Source organism: Hermetia illucens, chromosome 4 (assembly GCF_905115235.1).
Source record: "Hermetia illucens chromosome 4, iHerIll2.2.curated.20191125, whole genome shotgun sequence".
NCBI classification, from domain to species: domain Eukaryota; kingdom Metazoa; phylum Arthropoda; class Insecta; order Diptera; family Stratiomyidae; genus Hermetia; species Hermetia illucens.
The window spans coordinates 60,515,388-60,528,099 of NC_051852.1; the positions used below are offsets into that span (position 1 = coordinate 60,515,388).

The window sequence follows — 12,712 nt, forward strand, 5'->3', positions numbered from 1 at the left end:
GGTATACTATGCTGCTTATCAATTTGAAGAAAGGCACCCATTGTGCAGTGGAAGCCGTTTTTAATCGTAAATTAATTTTGGGCCATTGCAATGAACGCAACCAGCCATCATATTCTTGATGTTTGGTTCTGATGAGTTAAATTATGAAAATCCAGACAAAACTCCTATAAGACTTTAGTTACAACAACTGTGTAATTAGTTTTTATTGCTTTGGCTGAAGTCTATGCCCTGCAGCTTAATTCTTGGCAGCTGTTAGTTTTCTTGAATTTCAACCATCGATTGCACTAGTGATGGAGTGTAAAATTATGAAATCTCAACAAACTGATCAGCATTGCACTTTTCATTAAGCTGTTTGACCATTCTTTTCTGAACGCTGTCTGACTCCGCGACTCAACTTACAGCGCCGTGTTGAACAACATCAACATTCATCCTTTCAAAAAATCCCGAAATTTTGAGTTTGTCAACCCAATTCCCAAAAATTATCGAATTGAAAATCTCAAATGGATGTATTTTGAGGCCCAGATCATAGAGATGCACTACTACGATTTTTGCTAGATTTTGCGGTTGGATAGGTTCTGAGAACGAGATCTGTTACACTTTTCGGTGGTCATATTTTGAGCCCTCACTCCCCCATGTTTGAGACGATATCCAATATGGAACCAGTTTCTAATTAAGACCTTTCATTTGATACCCCACATGGCTACATTTAATGAAAAAAATGTTGTACCCTCCATTCACATGTATGTGGAGACCCCCTTAAACTTAACACAAAATGGTGCCACTTGCTGCATGTAAAGGGAACAACAATCGGTCCCTCTGTTTCCGAAAAAATCGGATGTGACAGATGACTCGATTCTAATATGGTTTTCTGTTTACACAAAGCCTTAAAAAAGACGATGGAAGTGAAGCTCCTTACTATAGATTTCCAAAAGAATTCTGCCATATTTGATGTACTTGCTATCTATAATTCAAAGATATTTAAAAAATCATTAGAAAAAATTTTCAGCTATTTTGCAAAACTCCAAAATATATTTACTTCAAATACAAACATAATTAGAACAAATCATTGATTTATTATGTGTTTTGCGTTTGGAAATAGGAAACGAGTTTCATTTTAGAGGCATTTTTCTTAGTTTCTCAAAAGAGTGGAGCTACGGCTGGAGATAGAATCTAGCTTGGCTCTTTGACTTGATGATGAAAGGAAATACATCGGGATGAACCGGAAAAAAATATCCCTCTTTTTTACAGTTATTACATAAATTTTATGCAAAGTTGATGAAATGAACGGGACTTTCACTGTCAAAATTGCCTTCTGACAAGCGAATATCACTAATCACCAACTTTTAGCATAAAAAAGATTTCGAATAGCATGAGGTTGCCATCACAATTAGATGGAGTTGGAACGAGGCAGTTACAATGGCATTAATAGCAATTGCGGAAGGTCAAAGATTTCTGCTAGTTTTCATTTGATTCTTCTTTAGCGCTTGTCCCTTTCATGACGGTGTCGGCTATCTCTATGTGGCATGGTTCAGACAGAACAATAGAAAAAAGCAAAATTGTACTCAAGATCGGGAAGTAATTAGAGGATATAAGCAGGTATCTGATAGCGCTTTTCTTCTTTTTCGTTTGTTTAGTTCTTAAGGCTTAGTGTAAAACAAAACCTTATAAAACCGGTTCATTGTCTGTTTGTCTGTCTGTCTGATTCTCAGAAAACCAGAAGTGTGAAAAAATCGCGGAGCCGTCCCTATGCCCTAGAGTCATAAAAATTTGCAGTAATATGGACTATGGTATAAAGCATAATATCCACAAAGTTTAGTGAAAATCGTACTATTATTAACACAGTTAGAATAGCTAAATGTTGTATTTCCCTCGGAAATTTACTTGCAACACAAAACACTTAATATCAATATCACACTAAAGTAAGTCATTTGACATGCTAAATGTATTTACATAGCAAGCTAAATATACATAGGTATACAGTTCTGCTCTAAAGTATTCTTATACAATTGATACACAAAACCTTTCATACCTGGCGCGCTGAACTGATTTTCGACTTATTGTCTTGCTACCCAGTTCATCTAGTTCAGGTTCGCCACTTCGAAAGGCTTTTCTTGACAGGTGTCGACTTTGTGTTTCACGCCATTCCATTGCCTTTGATGTTCGTTCGGCATTCGGAAATAAAGAGGACAACAGAGAGAACGGCACGTCGGTCGATAGCTTGACCACAAGGAGAAGGTACCAGCTGTTATGGTCCACTTGGTTTCGCTGATATTTGAAGTAATTTCACGGCATAGGTTATCGCTGGCTGAGAGCACCAATCCAAGGTAATTAAAGCTCTCAGTTTTCCACGGATCATTCCCATAATAATAAAAATGCAGTAGTAGAATAAATTCAAATTTACAGGTCAGCGCCCACATCTCAAACATCGTTAAACGGAAACTTTCAACAGCCAAAGGACATAAAGTGAGAAGTCCCCTTCGGAAGTGAGTCATAAGTCACATATCAATTCTTATCTTGGGCTTTGATTGCCAAACAAATGTGGGTAGATAAGTATACATATGCGTGTGCGTGTACAAATACAAGAAATGAACAAAAAAAATTCCCTTGGAATTATCATTGGCTTTCATTGATATTCCGAATGCTTTTCTTGAAATAAATCGTTCATTCGTTCATTCGTACATTCCAACCAACTTATTCCCTTTGAAATTGGATTTCTTTAGCCTTGCGACTTTCAATCACATCCTTCAAAGTGCTAGTCAGTCTGTGACGAGCGTAACCAATCATGCTAGAAACCAACAAACAACTCAGCAAAATCTAAAGCTACAATTTAAAACCGTTTGTCACGCTCCAAAAATATCCATGGAGTATTCCTTTCATCTCCATTTTACTTCATCTGTTCTCCGCAAACGTGAAAGTTTCGCAAGGATATAAAAACGGCGACGGGGCAAGGCGAAGTGTGGTGAGTGTGATGGGTTTGTAACTATCGTCGGCAACGAGCTTCCATCTCCAGGAGCACGATATCAGCGTACCTGTCTGTCACTAGGTAGAAGGAGAATGAGGTAGGTCAAGTATATTTAAATGGGATGGAGAGCAGCAAAGGGTTTGCTACGAAAATGAGCTAGAGGAAGGAAGTACTGCACAGTAATGCGAAGCGCTTTGGCTCTCATCTGTTCTGGTGTTCGTGTAGCTGTCACCTTCTTCCACCACCCCAACTGTGTCATTCCGGTGCAAAATGTTGGTTGCAAAATTGAAAACCATCGTTGAGAAAAAGGGTCAACAAAATGTGAAGAGGCTCAAGTGCCCGACCTGGTAGCGATGTGAAATCGCACTGACAGACAACTTGGCAGGAGCAATTTCCTGATATTGCGTTTTCACCTAATTTTTATGGGCATGAAGAATTAGAAAGAGGAGGAGAGGTTCAAGTTATCGGTTCCAACATAATTTTGTAATTTAATCACTCACTTTCAATCCTCCAATTTTTCGATTCCACCCTCCTGTTTGCAGCTATGTGAAAGCTCCACCTTATTTATTGTGTAATCTCCACAGAACACACAAAAAAAACAAAGCCAAAAAATCTTTCGCTCTCAGGGTAAAGGAATTTTTCACAACTTCTGGAAACCACTGGAGAGAACCAAGATAATCACTCGTCACTTGAAATTTTTGGCTGGAGAATTCGGGAAAGCCACAGAAGATTTATAGATGGATCACATAACTTTTGTTCTCATCGACTACCGAACCGAATTTTCGTTAATTTTTTGCGGACGGGCAAATTTTCAATTAATTTCCTATTCTAACCAAAGCTAATTAATTCAAAAGCACTTTTAATTGCGAATTCCTAGAATCTATTTCATTTACACTTTTTTTCCGAAAAAGAAACCTTACTCTAACCACACACTGAATCGAGAAATTTTCCACGAAAAAAATCCTTTCGATTTGTGCTTCTTCTTCACGTAGTGAAAATTATCTTATTTTCTAGTGATACTGAAGTTTTATGAAAATGTTTATAATTTCACTTGACTATCTTCCCCGATTTATTTATTTTTCGCTTCATTTTAGAAGTTTTCTAACTTTCTCTAGTTTTTCACATGAATTTATTTGTTGGGGGGTAACAAGAAAATTATTTCACGAGAAAATTATAAGACGAACTGTACGACTGCGAACGGAAAAGATAAAACCATCTTCTGTTTGCGGGGTAAAAAGCGGATGGAATTTTCCAACATGGCTGAATCGATCCGGTCCGGTAATCCCTCCTCGCTTCTTGTTGGGGCGAAAGCTTAATAGAGGGTGGTTGGGCTTTTGCGTTAAACTCGGGCATCGCGCTCAGCAGTCCCATCGGAAATTCCTCTACATTGGAGTGCACCTATTTTCGTGTCGTGGTTTGGAGGGAAAATATGCTGAAGATGAAAGCTCAATGAAACTGAAACCATTCGTCCTTTTCGCGGAATATTTAAAGATGCGCTGCATGCAAGTAATTCTGATATATGAAAGTAGTTTTTGGTTGAAACGCAGACCGGAATGTCCGTTCATTGATTGTAGATATGTTTAAAGAGGCTTTGGAAAGTTTCTGGAAACAACTGGTAGTTAATTGCTGGAAGAATGCTCTAGGGGATGCAAGGATATGGACTATGTTTATTATATCCCTGTTAGTGTAATAACTGCATGTTGTTAGGTTTCTTTTGCTTTGCGGGGACAACTTTATTCAGCATATCTAGCGCGAGTCCAGCCCAACGAATGTCTCAATGGAGGAACTCAGATAAATTTGAACAATTATTTCGTACACGGCAAGCAATAAATACATCATAAAGGTCAATACTTGTTTTATGATTCTTTTTTTCTGGTTGTTATTCAGGGAAATCTTGAATTTTTTCCTCACATTTCCCCGGAGCGAACCATTAATTTTACTCAACAGGCGAGTAGATGGCATTGGGCCAAATCGGGATTAAAAGAGAATTTGGCCGTTGGGATGAAACTAATGTGGTGACTTTACTGCGATTTAAAGATTTTATTGATTTGCTGTGCCCATAAAGTAAGTTTTGGGCAAATTGCACTGAAATGGTTCACGTACCACTGAGTTTTCAGCCTAGGTGTCAAGTGAAATACGGTCCTTAAGCTTTCTAGGGAAGTGGCAACGTAATGACTTTAACGAAATGGAGAATAAAGGGTGGAAAGTTTTTGAAAAACCGATTGCCAAAAATGTAGAGCTATTTCAATGTGCGCTATTAACTGTTAACAATGTACATAAGTTCACATTTGATTAGAGAGGCTGCAGTTTGCAATGAAATTCAATATAATCATGTATATCTTATTTTGCGGGGTTGCTGGTGTATATGGCAGGGGTACAAGGAATCTCCTTCATTGAACCTACTTTCCAAGTTTAGATATTGCGGACTACCACATGAAAATTAGTGGGTGATTCCACCTGAGTCCGAGTTTTTTTCGGGGACTCGGGAAAGGAGTTTTAATAGTTTACCTTGGATTTTTCGCTTAATTTCCTTTCGGGGCATACGTTTTTTCCCGCATCCCTAGTGTCATGGCTACCATTTTAATTCATTAAAATCCATATTTGTATTCTACTTAACAAGGACGTAATCTATCAAATCTAATGTAATGTTTGAAAATCTTTTACCGAATAATTTCTTTTAAGTTCGTCATGATCATCAGAGCAGTGCGTTTCTATAACCAGAAATGCCTAGATTACAACTAGAAATGCCTAGATTATCAATCCTTTCATAAAAAAGTCAAACTGGAAATTGATTCAATATTGGAAGGAAGTACTAGAATATGTAAGTTACTAGACTTTGCAGGTTGCCAAGGATTAGCCTAACTTTCTAGTTCGTCCAAGATTAGATTCTTTGAGACTTTTCAGCCAGAGAGGAATATGCATATCCATTGCCATGCGTACGGTGCTAAGTAACAGATCCAGTCGGTAAAATTCCGTTTTAGGACCACGTTTGGGTATGGAGTGAGGGTTTCTTAGCCATCATGGATAAGCGCTCGCTAACCGAATACAAGCAAGAGAGGGCAATCTTTTATTTGTTTCTTTTCATTGATGACATATACTCAGAAAAGTATTAGGAATTATCCTCTCTAGTATGATCACGTCCATTGAACCGGAAAATCGTCTGAATAAGCAGCTTACTTTGGAGTTTCTATGGGGGCTTTTTTACATGCCTGGATTTGATTGATTGTAAAGTAAATATCCCTTACTCCGCTATGCTATTAACATAGTATGCTGGTCCGAAGCCCAGGTAAAGGAGGAGGGTTTGATGCAACGTACTTTGTACTACTCTCAGAAAAACAAAAATAACATGTTGAGATCAGGGAAAGATATAAATAAAGTATAGTTGGAGTTATTCCACTATGCTAAATCCTACCTGATCTTTCTGAGACAGGACAGGTCCCGCGACAGCCCGACCAAGAAAATGCATCCAACAAGATGATCGGATCGAGAAACAAGCCTCGGGCGTCCACCTCAGTCGACGCAGTAAGACGGGCCCTGTTCCTGTCGAGAAATGGGAAAGGGTTCTTGATGCATAGACGGTGTCTCATAGGATCTCCGTTGTGCTATTAAAGAAGTCATTATTATTAGCTATCTTCACCACGTACGCGCCACAGGCAAGTCGACCTGATGCCGAGAAGGATGCCTTCTGGGAACTTCTTGATGAAAAGACTTGTCACGTGCCTGCTGAAGACTATATCATCATTGGTCATGTGGGTGAAAAGGCAAACGGTAACAAGTGCCATGGAGGAAAGGGATTTGGAGCGACCAATGGGGATGGCGAGCGTATAATCGATTTTGCGGACACTCATGACCTTGTACTTATGAATTGATCAAACGATTTCCTCATCTTCCTACATTTTATATTGGGAACAGTAAAACGCAAATCGACTATATTTTCATAAGACGCCGACATTTTACCACCGTCACTGATTGCAAAGCCGTTCTCTATGATAGCATCGCACCTCAACATCGGCCGTTGATTGCCGTCCTGCGATAAAACAGCGTTAGGAACACACTGACCTGCTACGCATTAAATGGTGACAATTTCGTGAGAAGAAAGAAAAAATTATTTCATTTACGCGATTACCAACCATTACGAATGTGGAAGAATTGTGGAACCTACCTTGATCGGAAAAGTAAATTTTGAAGTGTGGCAGGTGTATCAAAACCGTTTCGAATCTCTGTTGGTGTTCATCAAGGAAGCGCCCTCTCATCACTCCTCGTTCCTCTTGTTATGGACACCGTCACACGGGACATCCAACGTCTAGAGCCCTATACAATGCTTTATGCAGATCATGTTTTCCTAGCATCTAATAGAAAAATTGATCACGACCAACTTGTCCAAAAATGGAATGGTCCCCCCATACAGCACGGTCTCAAATTGAATCTGAATAAAACTGCATTTTTGATTACCGATCCCCATGAAACAGGCACAATTACTGTCAGCGGCAATAACCTGCCCAGAACTAATCGATTTAAATACCTCGGGTCAACGCTATTATAAATGGTGTTTTGTGGCAATGGAAACGATGTTACGTTGGACTATTGGCGTGAAACGTTTTGATCACATCCGAAATGAGGATATCCGCGATCGATATGTGGTTGCACCGATCCTGGAAAAATGGCGAGAGAGACGTCTTCTATGATATGGTCACGTAGTTCGCGCTAACAAGAATTCACTTGCTAAGATTGATCTGAACATCGAAGCCGATGGTAAAGGACCAAAAGGCCGCCCGAAACAATAGTGGCTTGATACGCTGGATGGAGATTTGAGAGCCGCGAAATTGCATCCAGATCAGGCATTCAGGATAGAGCCAAATGGCGAAACCGATCACGACGAGCCGACCCCGCTGGTGAACGGGACAAAGGCTGAAGAGAAAGAAGAAGAAGTAAATATCTTTCTTGTTTTCATGTTCTCTAAAGAGCCTTGTAGTTATCTTATCGGGATTTCTTATTTATAACAGAAAACAGAATTATAGGGACAAACTATGGACTCTTAGCGAATATTATGCGGGTTGTTCATCCATTCCAAAATCAATTGAAACTCTCTGTTCACAGCCTTGATTAAAAAACTGCAGGCCTTGGGGAGTTACCCCTTTTTTTCTTTCCTTCCAGCAGCGGACAAGGATTCAGCTCGAGCTTCGACCTTAAATCGGCTAATAGCAAACATTACGGGTCCACATCTAGCAGGTGACGTTCTGTCATGAGTGCAACCCAGTCTGTTCTGCTCTGCGGCGCTGCTGTTGGAAAGGAAGTATATCGTAAGGGCACACAAGTGCAGTGACGGAGAGCTTTAGGAAGACCGGCAATGTACACTTAATGGGTGGAAACTCTCTTGGCAAAATAAGACAAGAAGCAGATGGACTGCGCGCCTAATTGGCAACTTAGGTGCGTGGTTGAATTGGAAGTATGGCGAAACTTACTATTTCAGGCTCACAGTCCCATCTGAATAAGGTTGAGTAGACACGATTTCCTAACTCTATGTTTTGTAATCGGGTTGCGGACGACGCCGATCATATCTTTTTTTCTTGTGCAAGGTTGATTTGGATTCACTAACAACTTTATTTAAACACAGGGGAGCACTTTCAACATTTTCGGGGAGATGCTGAGGAAGGATGACAAGTGGAGTCGTGTTGGGCGTTACGTTTGGGTTCTTTTTGTGTTAAAGAAGATAGAGCTCAATCGGCTCGTTTCTTGAGCTAATAGTTCCCTTGCTTCTCCTTTCTCCCGTCGAAGAAAGGACTTACCTGATTTGAAGGCTCCCCAAGGCGACAAATGGTTCCAGGCTAATTCTCTGACGACTCTCTCTCTCACTTACCCTATTAAATAAAATGTTCACTCCCTTCAACGAGCCAGCAATTTTACGTGTTCATCATCGATAAAAAGTATTTGAAATCCATAGACGTGTAACAATAGTTTTTTTATCTATATCTAAATCCTAAACAAGTCGGGAAACCGGAAGCTGCACGCTTCAGGTACGAAAGGTTTTGTGTATTTCTTAGTACGTAGCACGTAATATATCCATATATTATGTAAGAGTATCCACTTTCGGGTGATATTGACATTCATAGTCTTCAATTTTCAAGAAGCAACAAATTTGAGGTATTATAACTTTGTTAGTAATAGTGCGATTTCCACCAAACTTGGTAAAATCATGCTATATATTACAGCCTATATCACTGCAAAATTTCATGGTACTAGGATGAACTTAAGGGGGGTTTCTAACCAATTACAAAAAATTGTAGTAATATACTATTATTAACTTTATTTAAACAGATATCGGCATGGAAGGTATTTCGGAGCCTAGGCACCATATAGTGGCAGCCTCCTGATTTTTTTCAGATTTTTCGGTTTGGTAGTTTCTGAGAATGGCCCCCTTAAAGAAGTGATCACTTTCAACCCCCCGGGCTCCCCACCCTTCCAACAAATGTCAAAACTAAGATCGGCTTTGAAAAGTACTAATCGAGACCTTTGATGCCCCACATGACTATATCTGATGAAAAAAAATTTTACACCCCCCTTTTGCATGTATGGGGACCCCCCCTTAAATTTCACCTAAAAGGATGTAATTCACTGTATGCGTGAGCGTTTACAGTTCCCACCTTTCTACCAAATTTGGTGTCAATAGCTATAACCGTCTCCGAGAAAAATGCGTGTGACGGACAGACAGACAGACAGACGGACAGACAGACAGACAGACAGACAGTAAACCGATTTTAATAAGGTTTTGTGTTTACACAAAACCTTAAAAAAGCTTCGGGAAATTTATCTATAACAACTTTTCCAAATCATTTCACTTCATACGTCAGAACATTGGGAATAATTTTTGGTTGCGTTCAAGGTGGTACATTTATCACTAGCTATACTGTTAGACATTCTCGCCCCATATGATTGCCAATAAAATGCAGGTGTAACTAATCCTATCAGATGAAATCGCAACACGAAGTATGTAAAGTGTTAAGCTTGAACGGCAAGTTACCATTTCATCATCGCAAGACGAAATATTCGGGCAAAAACTTGCTTTTACCTTTTTATTATTGTTGTATTAATCTCAACAGTAAAACGTTTGATTTATTCTGAAGTTGAGGATTCCAATGCAGTTTTATTTATTCCCCTAAAGACTTTGACTTAGCTATTTCGAAGCAGATGCGGAAGCATGCAATTAGATATTGCAAATTATTATTTTAAGGATAGGATGCTCCCAACATGATATGGTAAGGACTTAGAGTACTGAAATTGGTCTTATTATGAGGGTGTAATTCTTCAACACCTGCTTTACTACCTTTTTAGGAGCTTAGCGGTTGAACTCCCAAAGATATGAGCAATCAATAATATTCAAGTTAAAAAAGTAAGGTTGCGCCTAACTACCGTTGAAACAGCGCGAGGAGCGATCAGTCTGCAGCGAGAAAGGAAGTGGAATGATTTCAGTGGCTGTCGGCTAACCTAATACGAAATGGAGCCAGGAACACCATCCAACCGTGAAGAGCCGATTAATCAGGTTTAAAACTTGAATTATAAATTCAACTCAGTTGACAAGTCTATATGGAAATATTTTTAACACCTCTCTGAGGCGGAACATAAAATTCAAATCTTGCAAAGAAAGAGGGGAAACGATCTAAAGGCCGATCGAAACAGAACAGAGAAACAGGCTTGATGGTTAGGTGTAGTTTTTTTTAAAATTTGTTTTATGAAAGGAAATGAGGAAATTTCATACAAGCCACTAAGTAACAAGAAGATCAAAAACACTACATTTTTTGAAATAATCAAAATTGTTTTTTTCTATTCGCTAGTGTAGAATTTTATTTTGCAAACTCCGATATTTCGGGAACCACTTGTTCCCTTCATCAGTGCTAACAAGTGGTTCCCGCAATATATGGGTTTGCAAAATAAAATTCTACACTAGCGAAATTCAACAACCAGTATTGGTCAGAACATCGAAGTCAATGGTAAGCAACTAAAAAGCCGGCCAAAACAATGGTCGCATGATACACTGGATGGGGATTTGAAGGTCTCGCGATTACATCCTGATCAGGCATTTGATAAAATAAAATGACGAAACCGATCACGACGAGCCGACCCCGCTTGTAAACTGAAGGCTGAAGAAACAGAAGAAGATGTGAGGAGCGGTGAGCCTGATAGTTCTGTGTCACATAGTTAAAAATTCTATTGGCATCTATTTTTTAGAAAGTAATTTAAATAAATCATTTGATGGTAAGCTCTGTATTGAAATAGTCAACCTCATACGCTTCACACTCTGAGTTTAATATTATTAGCAAATGCCAACAATTTAACCAACATCAAATATAAAAAAGGGCTGGCGAGAATTAGATTCTTCTTGAATGGAATTTTAATATTTCACTCGAATTTCAATTATTCTCGTTAATTATGACGTCAGCATCTGATTTGTATGGCTTAAGATGCTGTTGATTAGCACAAAATTGATAAGTTTGAACTGTTATAACTTTCCCAATAATAGTTGGATTTTCATGTGTATGCACGAGGCTGTCCTCTATGTCGGTGCAAAATTTAGTACACTTAGGAGTAACTAAAGGGGAGTTTTTTAGTCAATTTCTAAAAGTTGATAATATACTGTTAGTAAATTTTTTGAGGAGATACCGGAAAAGGACTACTCCCGAAGATTAGATTTCACATAAGTGTTTTACACAAAATCTTAAAAGGTGCTGCAGATAAGTAGATTCTTCATAAATGCGACTTTAATATTTCACGCGAATGTCAATTATTCCGGGTAATCATGACGTCAGCATCTGATTTTCATGGCTTTGGAAGCGGTAAATTCGCGCGAAATTGCTAAGTTTGAACTGCTATAACTTTGGCGTTAATAGTCAGATTTCTACGAAATTTTGCATGTATATACGAAATATTGTCCTCTATGCTGATACAAAATTCAGAAGTCCTAGGATGAATTTAAGGGGGGTTTTTCAGTAAATTTCTAAAAAGTAGTAATATACTATTTGTAAGTTTATTTGAGCAGATATCGGAATGGGACATATTTTGAGGCCTAGATTTCATCTAGGCGCACCACTCCGATTTTTTCCGGATTTTTAGGTTGGGTGGTTTCCGAAAATGAGTCCGGTCTCACTTCAAGTGCGTACATTTTGACTCATTACTCACGCACTTTGCAATTTATGCCGAAACTAATATCAGTCTCGGAAAGCACAAATTAGTACCTTTCATTTGATATCCTACACAACTACATCCAAAAACATTTTTGAATCCCCCTTTGCATGTATGGGGAGCCCCCCTTTAAACTCCACTTAAATTTATGCCACTCACTGTATGCATGGGATTTCATAGTTCCCATCTGTTCACTAAATTTTGTTCGGATCGGTTTAGCCGTTTTGGAGAAAAATGCGTGTAACAGACAGACAGACAGACATTGAATCGATTTTAATAAGGTTTTGTTTTACACAAAATCTTAACAAGTTTTATTATTTCAAATAAATAATCGCTAGAAACACCGCGCAATTACACCCAAACCACATTTTTGTTATGAATTGTATTTGTGATCCCATATTTTCCGAATAGTTTTGAGATCCCTCGGCCATTTATTCTTCGATTCGCTGGATTCCTTTTTTGTTTCATTCTCTAGATTTGTCTTTAAACTGCATTAAAACTTGAATGGTAATAAACGTCTTCTAAAACTGAAACACGCCTTCTAAATATTTTCCACATTTTTCTGTGGAGCTTTTG

At 38.7% G+C, this 12,712-nt stretch overlaps 1 protein-coding gene across 2 annotated transcripts in view; it reads right to left on the reverse strand.

Moving 5' to 3' along the window:
• Positions 1–12,712, reverse strand: part of LOC119653504 (serine-rich adhesin for platelets) — a 123,119-nt gene that overhangs the window by 83,047 nt on the left and 27,360 nt on the right. The window contains exon 1 of one of the 2 annotated variants that reach the window (XM_038058161.1): positions 3,463–4,216. The exons of the other annotated variant lie outside the window; for it this stretch is intronic. The gene's annotated coding sequence lies outside the window, so the exon portion shown is untranslated. Of the gene's footprint in view, positions 1–3,462; positions 4,217–12,712 lie in introns of those variants that run through there. 2 annotated transcript variants of the gene reach the window in all.